The 19,363-nt window shown below is 40.2% G+C and overlaps 2 long non-coding RNA genes across 5 annotated transcripts; both read left to right on the top strand.

The window, feature by feature from the left end:
* Positions 6,699-9,102, top strand: LOC107609629. 4 transcript variants are annotated; one of them, XR_001613211.2, is made up of 4 exons: positions 6,699-7,207; positions 8,277-8,494; positions 8,838-8,936; positions 9,012-9,102. It is a non-coding gene; the product is annotated as an uncharacterized LOC107609629 (long non-coding RNA). The 4 variants fall into 4 exon arrangements; XR_002351133.1 differs by lacking the exon at positions 8,838-8,936 and having other exon boundaries at positions 6,703-7,207; positions 8,277-8,508; XR_001613210.2 differs by lacking the exon at positions 8,838-8,936 and having other exon boundaries at positions 6,705-7,207.
* Positions 9,201-10,514, top strand: LOC107609628. The gene is made up of 4 exons (XR_001613209.2): positions 9,201-9,519; positions 9,835-9,914; positions 10,022-10,115; positions 10,214-10,514. It is a non-coding gene; the product is annotated as an uncharacterized LOC107609628 (long non-coding RNA).

The following is a 19,363-nucleotide window of genomic DNA, read 5'->3' as shown; positions in this document are numbered from 1 at the left end:
AAATATCTCTCTTATCTCATTTACACTTTAAATGAGATAATTTTACATATATCTCGTTTATAGTGTAAACAAGATAAGACAATAAAACAGTTATCTCTCAGGTGTTTCAATTCTCTTTTTACTATCTCATTAATCTCTCTTAACAATTCGCAAATGGTTATTTTTATTTTTCAAATTTAAATAAATCTAATTGGATCATAATTTAATTTAAAATTTTTTAAAATGGATATATTTGATCAATTAGTATTCGAAAAGAGTACATGAAAAATTTTAGTTTAAATTATGATCCAATTGAATTGATTTAATTTGAAAAATAAAAATAACTGTTTGTCTATTGTTAGGAGAGATTGATGGGATAGTGAGAAGAAAATTGAAACACGTGAGAGATAACCGTTTTAATTTTTTTCTCACTCTCCTATCAATCTTTTTGAGTACTAATTGATCAAACTTATCTATTTTAATCTCTCCTACCAACAATATGTTAGTTGGACCTATTAAATTTTGTATGGATTTTTGATATTTATTGACTGGTGGATCACGACTTTACATGTTTGAATTGCTCGTGATCCAATTTGTGATGTGAGGGATGAATTTGTTTGCTTTCAGACATGTCAATTGTATTAGTATTCACCACAGATTTGGATGTGGATTATTATCTACATTGGTTGCAACCATTTGAAAAATTATTGGAAAAAGGTAACCCAATAAATAAAAAAGGGGAAGATAACTAGATAAGATATACATTTCTTTTCAAGCGTGTTTATTTTCCAGTAATTTTCATACGATGCTTTATCATCTAAAAGTTGTGTAATGACTCAGCTTATGAATGAAATAATATTAGGCATAATATTTGTTCATATCCTGCCCAACGCTAAGACTCAGAATTCAAGTAAAAAGGTCCAACCCAAAAGAGTTGAGCCTCACACTACACAAACCAGATGCCACGAAGTCGGCTATCTTCACGACTTGCTCTAAAAAAGTCGGTACGAGGATCAGCTGGCAGATAAACCCTCCCTCAAGAGGATAACTGCCCCTAGAATCTCTCTAACCACTTCCAAGAGCCATATCTCAACCACCCTAAGATAAAGGGACGGTTATTCCCCTTAAAAGATGGAACTACTCCAACGGTGGTTATTGGTCCATCCCTATAAATACACTGACACTTCTCAGGTATCTCAGAAGTCCAATACTCTCTAGACCTGCTTACATCCTTGCTGACTTTGGCATCGGAGTGTCTTTGCAGGTACCACCCCCCATTCGTTCATACTCACAAGTCGGACGGAGGCTCCCAAGGCACAGGCCCGCGCAAAGGCTTCCTTCCTCAGACGATTGGGCCAACCCATCGAGTCCAACCCAACAATCTCCGGTTACCCATCGTAACATTGGCGCCGTTGCTGGGGACCCGAGAGATCAACCAGTAATGGCGGACAGATCCCCTGAAGAGGGTCATGTGGAGTCGGATTCCGAACAAGAGAATCTGGACACCGGAAATAATGACGTGGACCTAACCCTCCACCAGGGAACCAACGATCAGCACAGAGAGGGTACCTCCGGAGTCAAAATTCCGAAGGTGAATTCCTCAGAAGGGCGCGAATCGGAGAAGGACGGACAGTCCCATACAACTGAACTTATGGGATTAGTCCATGTCCACCAAAGCCGCCTGGAACAGTTGGAATAGGAACGAGAGCGACAAAGGGAGACCGAAAAGAACCTAAAAGAGGAGATGGAACGGCGAAAAGAGTTAGAAAGAAAACTCTTGAAGTTAGAATCCTCCCTCAAAGGTCGGAACTCCCGCGACGATCGAGGAGAGTCGCCCCTAGGAGGGGAGGACCCCTTCAGCGAGGATATAATGAGGGCAAAAGTTCCGAGGAACTTCAAAAGCCCCGATATGGACCTCTATGACGGAACCACAGATCCGAAGCATCACCTAAGCAATTTCAAAAGTCGGATGTATATGGCTGATGTCTCCGACGCTACGCGATGCAAAGCTTTCCCGACTACTCTGTCGAAAGCAGCGATGAAGTGGTTCGACAACCTCCCCCCCGAGGTCAGTCACCGGTTTTGAAGACCTCTCAAGGAAGTTCTTGATGAGGTTCTCTATCCAGAAGGACAAAGTAAAACATGCGCTAAGTCTCCTGGGAATAAAGCAAGAGGTCGGAGAATCCTTACGAGCCTACATGGAAAAGTTCAACAAAGCATGTCTAGAAATCCAAGACCTGCCCACCGAGGCAGTCATTATAGGGTTAATCAATGGGCTTAGAGAAGGTCCCTTCTCACAGTCCATATCAAAAAGACACCCTACCTCCTTAAGTGATGTACAGGAAAGAGCTGAAAAGTACATCAACATGGAGGAAAATGCTAGGCTGAGAGATTCGAGTTGGCGACCTGGGCATCTTCCCTCAACAAAAGAGAGGGAGAGGGAACCCAAGAAGAAGGAAGAACTCGGTCTCGATAGACCAAGGAAATATCACTCTTATACTCCTCTAAAAGTTTCTATAGTGGATGTATACAGAGAGATTTGCAATACTGAAAGGCTGCCACCTCCCAGACCTATTAAAAATAAAAAAGGGGGGAATCGCAGCGACTACTGTGAGTACCATAAAATATATGGTCACTCAACAAATGACTGTTACGACCTTAAAAATGTGATAGAAAAGCTGGCTAGAGAAGGCCGGCTTGACAGATATCTCATAGAAAGGTCGGACAGCCATGGAAAGAGAAAGCGAGACGATGAGGATAGAAGAGACCCACCATTGCAGACTCCGGAGAGACATATCCATATGATCTCAGGAGGGTTTGTGGGAGGGGGACTCACCAAGTCCTCTCGCAAAAGGCATCTCAAGAGAGTCTACCAAGTCGGGAGCGAGTCACCCGACCTTCCAACCATATCATTCACAAAGGAGGATGGACAAGGAGTAATCCCTGGACACGACGATCCAGTGGTAATAACCATGATCCTAGCAAATGCCCATCTCCACAGAATCCTAGTAGATCAAGGAAGCTCAGCGGACATCCTTTTCAAGCCTGAAGAAAAGGCAGAGAAGTTCACACAATAGAGCTCGGCGGTACAAGGGCCAGAGAAGAGCTGCGACCATAGCCGGGAGGAAAAACCGAAGAAATACAGGTCGGCCAAGAGGAAGGAAAAAATACCAACATAGGAGCCAACCTAGGGGAAACCCTAAAACAAGGGTTGACTAAACTCCTAAGAGACAATTCCGACCTCTTTGCCTGGAAAGCCTCCGACATGCCCGGGATAGATCCCGAGCTCATGTCCCGAGGAAATACAGGTCGGCAAAGAGGAAGGAAAAAACACCAACATAGGAGCCAACCTAGGGGAAACCCTAAAGCAATGGCTGACTAAACTCCTAAGAGACAATTCCGACCTCTTTGCCTGGAAAGCCTCCGACATGCCCGGGATAGATCCCGAGCTCATGTCCCACAAGCTCTCGGTATACCCAGGGTCTCGACCTGTACAACAAAGAAGACGCAAGCTCGGCCCGGAACGAGCCCTAGTAGTAGAAGAACAAGTACAGGCACTCTTAGAAGCCGACTTCATCAGAGAAGTCAAATATTCAACATGGCTAGCCAATGTAGTGCTAGTCAAAAAGCAAAATGGCAAATGGAGAATGTGTGTCGACTACACCGACTTAAATAAGGCATGTCCCAAGGACCCTTATCCACTACCAAGTATTGATACCCTAGTAGACTCTAGCTCAGGATATCAATACTTGTCGTTCATGGATGCCTACTCGGGGTATAACCAAATCCCGATGCATGAGCCGGACCAGGAGAAAACATCATTCATCACGCCCAGAGCTAATTTCTGTTACATGGTCATGCCATTTGGATTGAAAAATGCAGGGGCCACATATCAGAGGCTGATGAACAGGGTGTTCGCTCCTTACCTTGGGAGCCTAATGGAAGTCTACGTCGACGACATGCTGGTAAAAACCAAGGAAGAAGTCGACCTCTTGGCAGACCTCTCGCAAGTCTTCGACACCATAAGGTTACACGGGATGAGACTAAATCCCGCAAAATGTGCCTTCGCGGTAGAAGCTGGAATATTCCTGGGTTTTATGCTGACACAGAGAGGGATTGAAGCAAATCCCGATAAGTGTAAAGCTATCCTGGAAATGAAGAGCCCGACTTGCTTAAGAGAGGTTCAACAATTGAATGGCCGACTTGCAGCCCTCTCCAGGTTCTTGGCAGGATCAGCATTCAAATCCCTTCCACTGTTTTCTTTATTAAGAAAGTGATGTCAGTTCGAATGGACACCTGAATGTGAAGAGGCGTTCCAAGAATTCAAAAGATTCTTGAGTCAGCCTCCGATACTGACCCGACCCATTGTTGGAGAAGACCTCGTCCTATATTTGTCGGTAGCAAACAAAGCTGTCGCGTCGGCTCTGATAAGAGAAGACGATGTCAGACAACATCCAGTGTACTTCATCAGCAAAATTCTACAAGGCCCCGAGCTAAGTTACCACAAACTAGAGAAGTTTGCCTACTCCTTAGTAATAGCCTCGCGAAGGCTACGACCTTACTTTCAAGCGCATACAATAAGAGTCCGCACGAACCAACCCATGAAGCGAATCCTCCAAACACTACAAGAAAAATACCCATTCAGCCACACTTTTTTTAAGCTACATTTAAAAAGTGTAGCCTATTCATAGAATAGGCTACGCTTTTTTCAGTGATGCCTTTTTATAAGAGAAAAGGAAACACAATTTTGGCATCATTTAAAAAGTGTAGCCTTAGATATTATAGAAATCACTTAAAAAGCGTAGCCGTATGTTAATATTTATGGGTCCACTTTTTGTATCTAATGGAACGCTTTTAAAGAGTAGCCTATTTATTAAGTTTTGGGTGCACTTCAAAAGTGATGCCTAATGTATCTAGAGCAAAAAATTTGACACTTAATAAATTTTTTTCCTCAGTTTTCGAAAGCAAAACTCACACACTTAATGAAATTTTTGTCCCTCCAAATCCAAAACCCAGACTTAGCCTTCATCTCGATCCCGTTTCAGAACCCTCCAAAGCTCACCATCGAAGAAACACTCTCGCTACAGAAACCCTCTCACTCACCACTCACCGTCGCTTCTCTTCGCCCTCCTCCTCGTCGCTGCGCCGCCCTTACCTTCGCCAACCCTATCGCGCACAACTCTCACCTTCGCCATTCTTACCATCGCTGTTGACCGTCGCCACCCAATAACCACTCACCGCCAGTCACCACTCACCGTTCACCATCGTTGCTCATCACCTTTGCCATTGTCACCACTGCACAGACCATCGCTCTTCTTCGCCGTTCTGCACAAATCATCGCTGCGCCGCCCTCACCATCGTCATCTCCGTGCTTCTCATCATCGTCATCTCCGTGTTGATTATGTATGTATTGATTTCAATTTGGTTCTGAAATTTCAGAGGTTTAGGGTTCCGATTTTAGGGGTTTTAATTTGGGGGTTTAATCTGTGAAATATGGGTTTTAATTTGGGGGTTTTATGAATTGATGAAGCTGTATGGTTTAACAGATTAATGAGTATTCTTAGATTATTTGTTAATGAAGCTGCGTTGTTTAACCTTCTAATAAAGAATAGAATAGTGTCCTTACAGTGATTTTTCTTAGTGATTTTTCAAAGGATCATATCAATTCTAGTGACCTATATTATATGCAATACTACTAACAATTTTCCACAAGCAAAGAAAATCTGGGTTTGCGTATGCTTGTCACTGTTATTAATTTATTTATTATGTCTAATTTGATTTATTTATTTCAAGTTCATAAATCTGGGTGAGTTTATGATTTATTTAATTCAGCTAGTTCTTTTGCCACTGAATGATTCTGTGAAAAATCACAATTCAAGATGAATAATATAAACTTAGCTATTCTTCAATTGGGACAAGGTTTGAAGGCTTATGCTTATATCTTGAGTGCTATTCATTTCTATAAACACAGCCTACAGATTCCCATAGATTTCTGATTTGCTGGCTTTCTACTTTATGCTTTTTTTTGGCACTTTTAACCATCTTTCTTCTTATCAACTATAATTAAAAATTATAATATCAAATCTCATATTCATTTATAAGACTTGCTGCTACCGATTCCAAATTCCAATGCTCATTTACCTACCTGTTTATTGAGAACAGCCAGGCTCTTGGTGTGCAAGAGTGAAGAAAATTCCTCAGTGAACTAATAAAGCCACTAAATCAAACTTTGGGGCCTTTTTAATTAGTAATAATAGGAGTATTCCTTTTAGTCATTTTTTAGTACTTTGTGTTTGCTTTCTCAGATTTTACCTATGATTCAGTTTCGTCTTTTAAATTTCAATTCATGAAAATTAATTTCTGTGAGTAAATTTGGTTTCTTTCGCATTAGAATGTCACTACAAGAAAAATACCCATTCAGCCACACTTTTTTTAAGCTACATTTAAAAAGCGTAGCCTATTCTATGAATAGGCTACGCTTTTCTCCGTGTTGCCTTTTTATAAGAGAAAAGGATACACAATTGTGGCATCATTTAAAAAGTGTAGCCTTAGATATTATAGAAATCACTTATAAAGCGTAGCCGTAGGTTGATATCTATAGGTTCACTTTTCATATCAAAGGAGACGCTTTTAGACGGTAGCCTATTTATTAAATTTTGGGTGCATTTTAAAAGTGATGCCTAATGTATCTAGTACAAACAAATTTAACACAACTCACCAACACTTAGTAATTTTTTGTTTCCTTTTCACCAAATCACATACTACACTCTCTCCCTCACTTACCCTCTTTGCGTGGTGCCCTAACCTAAAATTAGAACCCACTCACCTCTCTCTTCTCTCGCCACTCTGTCCCTCAAGCCCGTCGCCGGCTCCTCAAGCTTTGGTCGCCCCCTCAAGCTCGTCGCCGCTCAAGCTTTGGTCGCCCCCTCAAGCTCGTCGCTGCCTCAAGCTCTGTCGCCCCCTCAAGCTTGTCACGGCCTCAAGCTCTGTCGCCGCCTTAAGCTCGTCGCCGCCTCAAGCTCACATCGCCGCCTCAAGCTCGTCGCCGCCTCGAGCTCACGTCGCCGCTTCAAGGTCATCGCCGCTCAAGCTCTGTCGCGCTCTATCATAGTTCGTAAGCTCGCCTTCCTGCTTCGGCCATCAACGCTTCCTCGGCCCTGAGTCTGGGTTTAGGGTTTCAGCTTCGGCTCGGGTCTTCCATCAACGCTTGCTTCGTCTCTCTGCCTATGTGAGTTTCATCTTCAGCCCTGTTATTCCTCTTTCAATTTTATTGCTATAAATTATTAGTACATCTTGAATTTATTGCTCAAAGTTGAGTTTGTTGCTGAAATTATGATTTAGCTAATGTTAATCTGCTGTAAATCATATTTTGAGAATTAAAGGTTTTTGTTGCTGCCTGAAAGTTATCATAGCTGAATTTGTTGCTAGAATTCTAGAAGTAGAATTTGTTGTCAGCTGTAAGTTGAATTTGATGCTGAACATATCATAAATGTGGTTGTTGCTGGAAGTAGAATTTGTTGCTGGATAATTGAGTTGAGTTGAATTTGTTACTGATCCTTGTTGTTGTTGTGTTGAATTTGTTCTGATTAGGGGAGGTTCTGCGATTATTTGTTTTTTAATTAAGAAGCATCATGTTCTATTTTTAATTTGTTTTTGGTTTTGATGTTTCCCAATTATTCTTCATTATCAAGGGAAAAACTAATTGATTTATGGAGTAGTTTATTTTATTTGATTTTAATTTTTCCATTCTTTTTATCTGGTGGTGTTTCAAATGAGAAATTAGTTTGTTCTATGTTATGGTGGTTGAATTCAATGGACTTTTATTGGAACTCTGTTTTATTGATGATGGATTATTCTAAAGAAGTGGCATTTGGTCATTACAAGGTGCTGCTCTTGCTATATTCTATTATTTTTAGAACATTGTCTTACTCCTCTACAGAATCAGAGTCGGTTGAGCTATGTTTAGTTTATTTATCAATAAAATATTTGGGAATATTGGTAGTGCACTTGATTATACATAACTATTTCTGTATTAGATATATTGTAAATTTGTAATTAGGTGTAAATCTTTGCTTCAAGTATAGAAGGTTCAGACGCTGAGGAGTTTTTAGCTCGTGCAACACATCAAAATGCAAATCCACAATAAAATACTTTTTCTAGTCTCTATTATTGATCCAAAAAAAATCATGTTTGCTTTTCTTAAGTTACAGGTTGGCATGCATGTGAGGCAATTCTATTTGTTTTGAATGATGTTTTGCTTTCATTTATTTTAATTGATATCTTTTAATCTCTTGTAGGTGGTTGTTGACCTTGATTATAATCGTATCACTACATCAGAGGAAATTCCACCTATTCCCGAGCCAGAATACCGCTTCTTGCGTGGTGAGGTAATCAAGTTATTATACCCCAATGTAATTGGAATTGATGAATTGAAGGCTGGAATATATAGTGTATCTGAGCATTATACTAAATTTGTGGCTAAGCAGTGGGGAGCGGATCATGACCTTCAGTTAAGGTGATCCTTCAATGGTAGATTATTCATTGTTTTCCATTCTTTTTAGGTTCACCGTCTCTGAATAAATCATATGAAAGTGAATGAGATGCTAGATTGATGAACATTTTTATGAATTCTTAATTTAATTCTTTTTTGCACTCATCATGATGATGTGACATGATGGGTTTTGATTCAATGCAAGGGAGAGCTTCTATTCCTCAGTGACGTCTCTTACTAGCTAATTTAATTTGCATTGCTTCCACATTTATTTACTACTATTCTTACTGGCTAATTTCATTTGCATTGCTTACTCCAAATTTTAATTTTTCATACATAATAAGAGTTCAGTTGTGAGTTGTGACAGGGACAAGCTACCTTGTACGAGAGACTAGTTTTTTATGTTGTTAGTTATTTAATATCTAAAGATAGAGATGATGACGTGGCTTATGAATTACATGCTAAAGTGAGTTCACCCTTACGAATTACATGCTGTTAGTTATTTAATATCTAAAGTGATTGATTCCTCTTCTTGTTTCAGGTTCTATTAAGGATTCAAGAACTTGAATGCTCCAAGATAATCCACCTAGAACTCAAGGGAACCAATGCATATTCCAAAGTCAATTATCATCAGGCAATAATTCTCTTACTGGTTACAAAAATTGATAGCATCTTGTCATGATTTGCATAGAAATTAATCCTAATCTTTGATTTGATATTTGTGATTCAGATGCAGCTTGCAAGGGAAACATGAATTCAGAGGAAGCTGCACAAATTTCCAGAAGAACTAGTAGGCTTCATCTTCTGCACAAAATTCTGCTTCATCTTTAGTTAAGTTTTGTTTGCTTTCTATTTCTTTTTGGTCTTTAGTTTCATCCTATATTATTATTAGTTAACTGGTTTCAATTTCGTTCCTTGGGTTTGAGTTTCTTTTCCAAAATCCCTGGTTGAATCATGGATAAGAGCATGTTAGCTGGTTTTCAATCACTTCTAGAAGCTGATCAGCAAAGAATGGCATCCATGATGGAATAGGTTCAAATTTGTGACAGGTACCTCCTCTTCACTCTATCTGTTAACTAATTTCATGTGTTTTGATTTGTGCTTCATGTTCCTAAAATTCTAAGTTAAGTCAGCACAAATAGTTTCAATTGGGACAAGGTTTGAAGGTTTATGCTTATATCTTGAGTGTTATCCATTTCTATAAACACAGCCTGCAGATTCTCATAGATTTCTGATTTGCTGTCTTTCTGCTTATATCTTTCATGTGGCACTATGATCATTTGTATCCTTTTAGTCTTGAAGTTTATTGTCTTTGCTAACTAAATTTTCTATTTCCCTTTTGTTGTGCCGAATTGTTGCAACAGGTTGATAGCACCGTTAAGCATAAACAAAACTTTGATAGATTTCTGATTAGTCAGAAACCCCTTTCCAACGTTAATACGAGGTTCAACCTTTTTTTTAAAGCTTCATGGTTATGCTATAGTATTGCTATATTCCTTTACATAATATCTAAAATTTTGCTTTCTTTATATGATCTTTGAAATCAAATAGTGCTAAAAAACGTGATCACTATTACTCACTTGCGGAAGATTTTCTCGAGATTACACCTCGGAAGACAATTGGAGAATTGAAGGAATGTAAAGAGGTTAGTCATTTTTTATTATTTTTTACTTTCTTTTCATGTTCATCATTCAAGTCCAAATTAAAATACTAATGCCCTTTTTATTGTTACTTTTCTTTTAGGATGGTGATTATGCTGTGTATGGTACAATTATGGGAGTGATTGGTGGACTTGATTGGTTTGTTGCTCAATATAGATGTGGCACTGAAGTTGTTCTGAAGCTTGGGTCATACTATTGCGAAAAGTCTTCAAAGCATATTGATTTGTTTTCTTTGAAGTTATAGTGTTGGTATGAGGTTTATTTATGTTGATTATTTCATTTGTATATATTATAAAAACAGGTATAGAATTAAGGTGAAAGTTATTGATTCCTCAGGGAGTGCAACCTTTGTCATATTTGAAAAGCTTGGATGCCTTTTGCTACATAAGTCCTGCACTGAGATTTTTATTATTTAAAGAAATTATTTAGTATAATTATGTATTTATTTTTATTTTATAATATTCAATTTATTTAAATAAAAATACAAAATTATTATACATGTAATCATATTATTAATTATTATGTTGTATTAATAATTATTAAAAAATTATATATATATATATATAAAACAGAAAAAAAAAAAAGAGACCTAAGGCTACACTTATATATAGTAGCTATAGTATATCAAAAAAAAAAAAAAAGAGACCTAAGGCTACGCTTATAAAAAGTAGCTATGGTATACAATGGGGCTACGCTTTATAAGTGATGCAGTAGCGTTGAAAAGCGTAGCCTATTCTGGAAGAATGAAAACTGAAAAGCGTAGCCTTTGGTCCTGAACAGCATCACTTGAAAAGCGTAGCCTATTCCCAAACGCCAAAAGCGTAGCCTTTGGTGCAGAAAAGCGTAGCCTTTGAGAATAGGCAACGGCCGAATAGGAATCACTCCAAAAAGCGTAGTTGTAGCCCAAAAAGCGTAGCCGTAGCCTAAGGCATCATTTTTTTTCACTTTTAGCTACACTTTTTAAGTGTACCTGAATGGGTGTTTTTCTTGTAGTGAAAAAACGGATGTTGCAGGGAGAATGGTTCAATGGGCAATAGAGCTCTCCGAGTTCGATTTGAAGTACGAAACTCGGACAGCAATCAAAGCTCAATGCCTCACCGACTTCATAGCTGAGTACGCGGGAGACCAAGAGGAAAAGCCGACTACATGGGAACTCTATGTAGATGGATCCTCAAACAAGACAGGGAGCGGCACAGGCATAATATTGGTCGATGAAATGGGAACCCAAATAGAGGTTTCCCTCAAATTTGAATTCCCAGCTTCAAATAATCAGGCAGAATATGAAGCCCTGATTGCTGGATTAAAGCTGGCAGAAGAAGTCGGTGCAACAAAAGTGATGATATATAGCGACTCCCAAGTGGTGACTTCCCGGATAAACGGAGAGTATTAGGCGAAAGATCCAAATATGAAGAGATACTTGGAAAAAACTTTGGAGTACGTTGGGCGCTTTGCGGAAACCGAGGTCAAACACATAACTCGGGATCTCAATAGCAGAGCAGACGTCCTTTCCAAGTTAGCAAGTACCAAGCCAGGAGGGAATAATAGAAGCCTGATCCAGGAAACTCTCCAGGAACCTTCCGTAGTAAAAACAGAAGAAAGGCAAGTGGTCCTTGAGGTAACTGGATTAAACCTCGGATGGATGAACCCCTTGGTCGAATACCTGAAATTCGACATCCTCCCCAAGGAGGAAAAAGAGGCTAAGAAAATCCAGAGGGAAGCGCAACATTACACTCTGGTGAAAAATATCCTCTATAAGAGGGGAATATCAACACCATTATTGAAGTGCGTACCGAATTCGAGAACCACCGAGGTACTAGAGGAAGTTCATAATGGGATCTGTGGAAATTATCTCGGAGCCAGGTCGCTAGCCAGAAAAGTAATCCGAGCTGGATTCTACTGGCCGACCTTGCAAAAAGATGCCACCGAGTTTGTGAAAAAGTGCCAGCCATGCCAGATGCATGCAAATTTCCACGTAGCTCCCCCCCGAAGAGCTCATCAGTATAACTTCTCCATGGCCCTTCGCAAAATGGGGAATGGATTTGCTAGGTCCTTTTCCCCAAGCGCCAGGACAAGTCAAATATTTGATCGTGGGGATAGACTATTTCACAAAGTGGATAGAAGCAGAACCACTGGCTACCATCACAGCTCAAAGAAGTCGGAGGTTCCTCTACAAAAATATCATCACAAGGTACGGAATACCTTATTCCATCACTACAGATAATGGAACTCAGTTCACCGACTCTACCTTCAGAAGCCTGGTGGCCAGTATGAAAATCAAACACCAGTCACCTCGGTGGAACATCCACAAGCCAATGGACAAGCCGAGGCAGCCAACAAAGTCATACTGGCAGGGCTGAAGAAAAGACTACAAGAAGCAAAGGGAGCCTGGGCTGAGGAGCTCCCACAAGTGTTATGGGATTACAGGACAACGCCCCAATCCGCCACTGGAGAAACGCCCTTCCGATTAGTCTATGGCGTAGAAGCCATGATACCAATAGAAATCAGCGAACAAAGTCCAAGGGTGATTCTCCATGATAAGATCGGAAACATACAGGGGCACAAAGAGGAGCTCGATTTGCTCCCCGAAGTCCGAGAAGAAGCCCAGATAAGAGAAGCAGCGCTGAAACAAAGGATGACTACAAGATACAACAAAAAATTCATTCGAAGAACCTTCACCCCAAATGACTTGGTCTTGATCAGAAACGACATTGGAATTAACAAATCAAGGGAAGGAAAACTCGCTGCTAATTGGAAGGGACCATACAAAGTCAATGAGGTCTTAGGAAAAGGTTATTATAAAGTGACCGACCTGAATGGCACCGAGTTACCAAGGTCGTGGCATGCTTGTAATATGAAAAGGTACTACAGTTAAAAGCGAACTCTACTCCCTGATGTACTCTTTTCCCAACTTCACGATTTTTTCCCGAAAGTAAAAGGGTTTTTTCTGGAGAAGGGTTTTTAACGAGGCATCATAGTAGAGGCTAAGGAAAAATAGGCTGTCAAAAACCCTTAGTAGCAATAAGGTACCTCCCCAATAAATAAAGATCTTTTTTCATTTTACAAATATCTCTTATAAATTCCTTCTAGTTTTCTCTTTCTACGAAACGCGCCGACTTAAGCTCGACAAAACGTGAAAATCCCATGAACCGACCTAGATGGTCGTCAGGATAAAACGACGAGGTACAAGTCGGCGTAAAGAGGTTATAAAAGTTGATCGTGAGAAACTCGGAGACGTTCCGACTCATAAGTCGAAATGAAAAACCGAGTAAGAAACAAAAACGAATCGCAAAAATAGCCTAAGTCATAAAAGCTCAACAAAACAAAGTTGAGTATAAGGGATAACCAAAAAGAGATAAAAAAAAAAACCTAGGGAAAAAGCTTAAAAGCTATCCTAAATTCCTTAAAGCGAAAAGGCTCGGAAAGACAGGCAAGCCAAAGGAAAGGTTTTCAGAAAAGATCAAGGGGACTCCGAAAAAGCAAAAATCAGAAAAGCATGCACACATAAGGTAACTTAAAACCCTTATCCAAAAAAGGGTAATTATAAATATTTTGTTTATGACCTTAAAAGGCCAGAGAAATGTTAAGTTATCAACACCACCAACAAACAATAAAGAGTTTAAAAAAGGGGAGACCCACAGGCCGGGCCCCCATATAGCCAATAAATCTTTAAAGAGAAGTAGACGGATCACCACCAGAATCGGAAAGAGAAGTCGGAGCGCCATCAGGACCAGGGAGAGAGGCATTCATAGGAGATGAAGAGGAAGTCGGAGGAACCTTTGAAGAGCTCGGAGCATCCTTTGAGCGAGGAGGTGACTCAATAATCCTCTGCCCCCAAGTCTTCAAGTCTGACTCAGAAACAACTTGGGGGGCAAGAGGAGACACTATAGCACCATCAATGACGACCTTGTCAGGATCCAAAGGAGAGAGATCCAAGTCAGTAGCAATGACTCCGACTTGCTCCTTAAAAATCCTCCAGGCCTCTTCAGATCGCTCGGCAATAGAGTCCTCCAACTCGGCATAGGCAGTCCGAGCATTCAGCAGATCTTTTTTCACAACCACAAGGTCCTCAAAAAGGCTTGAATAGCTCTCCTGCGCCTTCAGCCTTAAACCGACCTCCATGTTGCACTGGGCTTGCAACTTGCTCTCCCTCTCCTGGAGACCCTTCCTCTCCTCCTTTAGTTTGGCGACCTCCTCCTTCAACTTCTTCTCATGTTCTTGATATAAAAGAAGTCTCTCCTCCAACTCTTTAGCCCTCGAGGACGAACCAAGAGAGCTAAGAGGAGTCCTCTCAAAAATATCAAGAAATTTGGTGCACACCGCCGCCGCCCTGATACTCTCCTGAGCCAGAATAGTGAGGTGGTTCCGGATAGAAACATCATCCAAGCCTATACGGGCATGAGGATAGATGTACTTTCGGATAAATTTAGGGGCATCCACCTTGGCTTCACCCTCGAAAGAAGAGCTAGGCTCTAAAGCCTTGCGCTTCTTCCTTTCAGGCTCAGGGGAGGATTGGGGGGGAGGGACGGCTGAGAAGGAGCAGAAGAGAAGATAACAATAGGTTCAGAAGGGGTCCCCAAACTACGGGAAGAAGAGGAAGGAGAAGGAAGAGAGGAGCTAGTTACCCTGGCGCCACCAGTCCTAGCGCGAGACCTTGCCTTGGCCTCCTGAACCCTTTGGTAAGACTCATTTGAATTCTTCCTCGCCATCTCTGCAAAAGAGAAACAATTAGTAAAACAAGTCGGTAACTACAAGTCGGTAACCACAAGTCGGAAACAAAGTGGATAAGTAAAAGCTACCTAGTTGCGACTGGACGAAGGATGGCGCCCCCTGGAAAAATTTTTTAGTGTCCAAATATGGGGCCCTCCCCCACACTTCTCGGAGGAACCCCACAATGGCTGCCTCCACTTCGTCCAGGTCATCCAGACCATATTTCTCACAGGGGGAGGCCTCCAGCCAGTATAGAGGAAAGCGAGGAGAAGAATTCTCATCCAAGAAAAAGGGGTGGTGACCCTCTACAGCTTGCACTTTGAAAAAATAATTTTTGAAGTCATGGAAAGATTCATCAAAAAGGGTGAAGACCCTCCGACCTTGTATAGCCCGGAAGGACACCCATTGTTGTTTATTATTTTGCCCACTGAAGGGTTTAGTCATATGGAAGAGAAAAAAGAAAATCATCAAGGAAGTCAGAAAGTCTAAAGCATGGCTGACAAATTGATAAATTTTCAGAAAACCCCAGGAATTGGGATGAAGCTGGGTAGGTGCAACACGGCAGTGGCGTAAAACATCAATCTCAAAGTCAGAAAAGGAAAGAAAAATGCCCAAGCGGGTAAGCATGCTCTCATACATAAAAAAGAAATGAGGGGCTGCCTCCGAAGCCCTCCCAAAACAGACCCGGTCTTCTGGACCCGGGGCAAGTAGTTCATACTTCGGCTCATCCTCATCAGAGGTGCAGAGCCGGTGGCGAGTACGAAGATCAGTAAGAAAATCAGTGTCGACCCAAGGTTCCTCCCCCAGGACTGTGACATCAACCCACTGAGCAAGACTTTCAACAGAAGACATTTTCTTTCTTTGGAAAAAGGGTTGGTAAAACCTACAAAAGGAAAAAAGAAAAGAAAATCAAAAAACATGGTCTCTAAGGGGGAAGTACGGAATCAAACAGAGGTCTACGGATCAACCTATCCATCTAAAAAATAAAAGCATGCAAACAGAAATCATGTCGTTAAAGGAAAAGAAGAAAAATCTAACCTTTATCTGAGAATAAGGTTGGAGAAGATAAAAGCCTTCAAATGCAAGAATACTGCACGAACGGATGAAGAGAAAATTTGAAAAATCGCAGAAACGAAACAACGAAAGAGAGGGAAAGTATTTATAAACACGTTAGCGGCATAATGGTAAAAACGGGCAGTCATTAATGGGTGCACCGTTACCAAGGTAATTAATACATACGCGAACCTCTAACGGACGCGACGTTCGATTAGACGTAACTGTGAAAATCAAAAGTCATGAAAAGTCACGTCGGTTGCGCAAAATCACGTCGGTTCCCTCATAGGTCGGCTACGACCCCGAGTAGAATACTCGAACCCAATCCTAAAAGAGAAATTGGGCTCGAGTAGGGGCACTGTTCATACCCTGGCCCAACGCTAAGGCCCAGGATCCAAGTAAAAAGGCCCAACCCAAAAGAGTTGAGCCTCACACTACACAAACCAGATGTCATGAAGTCGGCTATCTTCACGACTTGCTCTAAAGAAGTCGGTACGAGGATCAGCTGGCAGATAAACCCTCTCTCAAGAGGATAACTGCCCCTAGAATCTCTCTAACCACTTCCAAGAGCCATATCTCAACCACCCTAAGATAAAGGGACGGTTATTCCCCTTAAAAGGTGGAACTACTCCAACGGTGGTTATTAGTCCATCCCTATAAATACACTGACACTTCTCAGGTATCTCAGAAGCCCAATACTCTCTAGACCTGCTCACACTCTTGCTAACTTTGGCATCGGAGTGTCTTTGCAGGTACCACCCCCCATTCGTTCATACTCACAAGTCGGACGGAGGCTCCCAAGGCACAGGCCCGCGCGAAGACTTCCTTCCTCAGACGATTGGGCCAACCCATCGAGTCCAGCCCAACAATCTCCGGTTACCCATCGTAACAATATTATTCCTAGATTTAAAATTGTATAAGTATTATATATTCTCTTTTTTAACCCAAATCTGTATTACTTATATTTTAAATGATCTCACAATTTAATTATTGAAAAGCATCAATTTTTTTCCCAATTCTTGAAATTAATAGCGAAGCTTGATGATCAGATCCTTGTTTTTCCAGTCTGGTCTGTTTTTTCAAAAAAAAAAAAAAAATTACATTGTGAATTAGTCAAAATAATTAAGTATTTTATCCCTTTAAATACACATCTCTAATTTGAGTTTTGAAAAAAGAAAAATATTTAATAAATATAATAATTATCCGCATACCACTATCAAACTCTAGTGGAGCCAACTAATAGAAGAAAACGTAACGAAAATAAAAGAAAAACTGGAAATTGGATGATACGAGAAACCTATGATCCACGGACACTGACATGGACACGGGACACGATACGATACGGGACACGCCGACACGCGAATTTTAAAATCTTACATGACACGAGAACACGTATATATATAAAATATAAAGTATTTTTTAGATAAATTGTAATGATATTTTAATATTTTATTGATATTAAAATATAAATTAAATTTTTTAATTATTTTTAATGTCTTATTTTAATTATATCAAGTATTTAAAATATTTTTTGTTTTAATAAATAATAATATATACTATATCTAAATTTATTTTAAGAATATATGTTAAGAATAAGACTGGACACGCGGACACGTGATGATATTTAGGTGTGTCCAGGTGTGTCCGAAGAAGAATTTTTTATTTTTTATTAAGACACGGTTGGACACCGCAGACACGCGTGTCGGACGAGTGTCGGTGAGTGTCGTGTCCGAAATGTATCCGACACGCGGACACGATAACTTAGCAAAGTGTCTATGCTTTATAGCGAGAAACTGATAATCTTTTATTGAATTGTTGGCCCAAGCCCCAGGTAATAGAAAAAATTGAAATACTCTTTTTTTGTAGCCAATCCGAAGAAAGCTAAAGTTAGCCTATTGAGCGAGAAACTATATTCCAGGGTGCATTCTAAGCTTACAGATCCCAAATACTTGCCGCATGGAAAATGGGTTGGGTTCATACCCAAAACTGGGAGAAAAGAAGGGGTAAAAAAAACGTAGAGAAATTAGGTGGGAAAATAAAATAGTAAAACAACAACAACAACAAAAAATAGTAAAACAACAAACACAATTACACAACTATGACATATTATTGTTAATTTAAGTTGGTCTACTAGTTAAGTTTATTAGTTCGTTTAAGTAAGTATTGGGAGTTTAAATCTTAATTTGTACATACAATAATAAATAATTTATTGATTAACAACAAATATTTAAATAGAGTTTAAATTCTCAACGAATTAATCATTATCCTAATGACAAAATGATTCAAAGTAAAAATCCTTTCACCGAAAAAAAATAAAGAAAAATTGCATTCTCGTACTATTGTTGCAGAAAATTTACCAAATGATCATTTCCATCAAAACATTCAGAAAATATTCTTTGTAGTTAGAAGTGTGAAAACAATGAGAATATACTATCCTCCAGAATTCAATTCTTCATGTCCAAAAAGTGATTTCTTCATCAATAACAAGCTTCATACACCTGAGAAGTATGACGCACCGGATGCAGTTGAGAAGTTAAACGACGAAAGGAACTGACAAAAAGGTATGCGAATAAGGGTGTTGTTTAGATGTCCACCCATATCTATCTTAAAGAACAAAAAATTAGATTTTGATAACTATTTGAATGACGAGAACACGTTAAATTCTAATTCTGTTGAGGATTTGTCTCATCTAAACAATACTAAATTAACTGATGACATTAATGTTGATGAAAATTTATTAGGATCGAAGAAAGGATGGGCTAGAGGCCATGGAAAGGGGAGTAGGACAAAAGTAATACGTAGACACCAATTTGCAATGGTTTTCTTTCCTGCTATATTCGCCATTTCTAGAAGTACATACCAAATCAGTATTCAAAAGATTTTGGTGCTAATGACAAAATGGTACCTGACTTTTGTTTTTGACAAAATAGCTCCAGAAAGATTTCAAAATTTGACAAAATCACTCAACTGTTAAAGGATGACGTTACAATGAACGAAAAACACTAATGTAGCATTCGGAAGAGAACTCCGATGATGGTAGAGAGCTCCATCAACGTTTCTAGCAACCTTCTTTGTGTTCGCTGCTTCCTCTTCTTTAACACGCTGATGCGTCCCCTTCTGCTATGGCAGCTGCAGAAGAAGACCGCCATGGTATGCGGCTTCACCTCGTTGCATTTTTCATGTTCGCGCTTCTTCTTCAACACGCCGCTACGTCCCCTTTCGCGTCCCCTTCCGCCAGACCGCCATGGCACGCTGCTGCGTCCCTTTCCGCCTTAGCAGTACCTCGCCGTTTTCTCGTGTTCATCGCTTCTTCTTCTTTAACACGCCGTTGCATCCCTTCCACGTCCCCTCAGCCATAGCAGCACTTCGCTGTTGAGTTTCCTTCGCCATGGCAAAGAAGAAGAAGAAGAATCGTCTCCTCCACTTGGCAAAGAAGAAGAAGAAGATCGGAAACGTCGTCGGAGCTCTTTGT

The sequence above is a fragment of the Arachis ipaensis genome, chromosome B07 (genome assembly GCF_000816755.2).
Source record: "Arachis ipaensis cultivar K30076 chromosome B07, Araip1.1, whole genome shotgun sequence".
Taxonomy (NCBI): Eukaryota; Viridiplantae; Streptophyta; class Magnoliopsida; order Fabales; family Fabaceae; genus Arachis; species Arachis ipaensis.
This window is presented reverse-complemented; position numbering and strand designations above follow the sequence as displayed.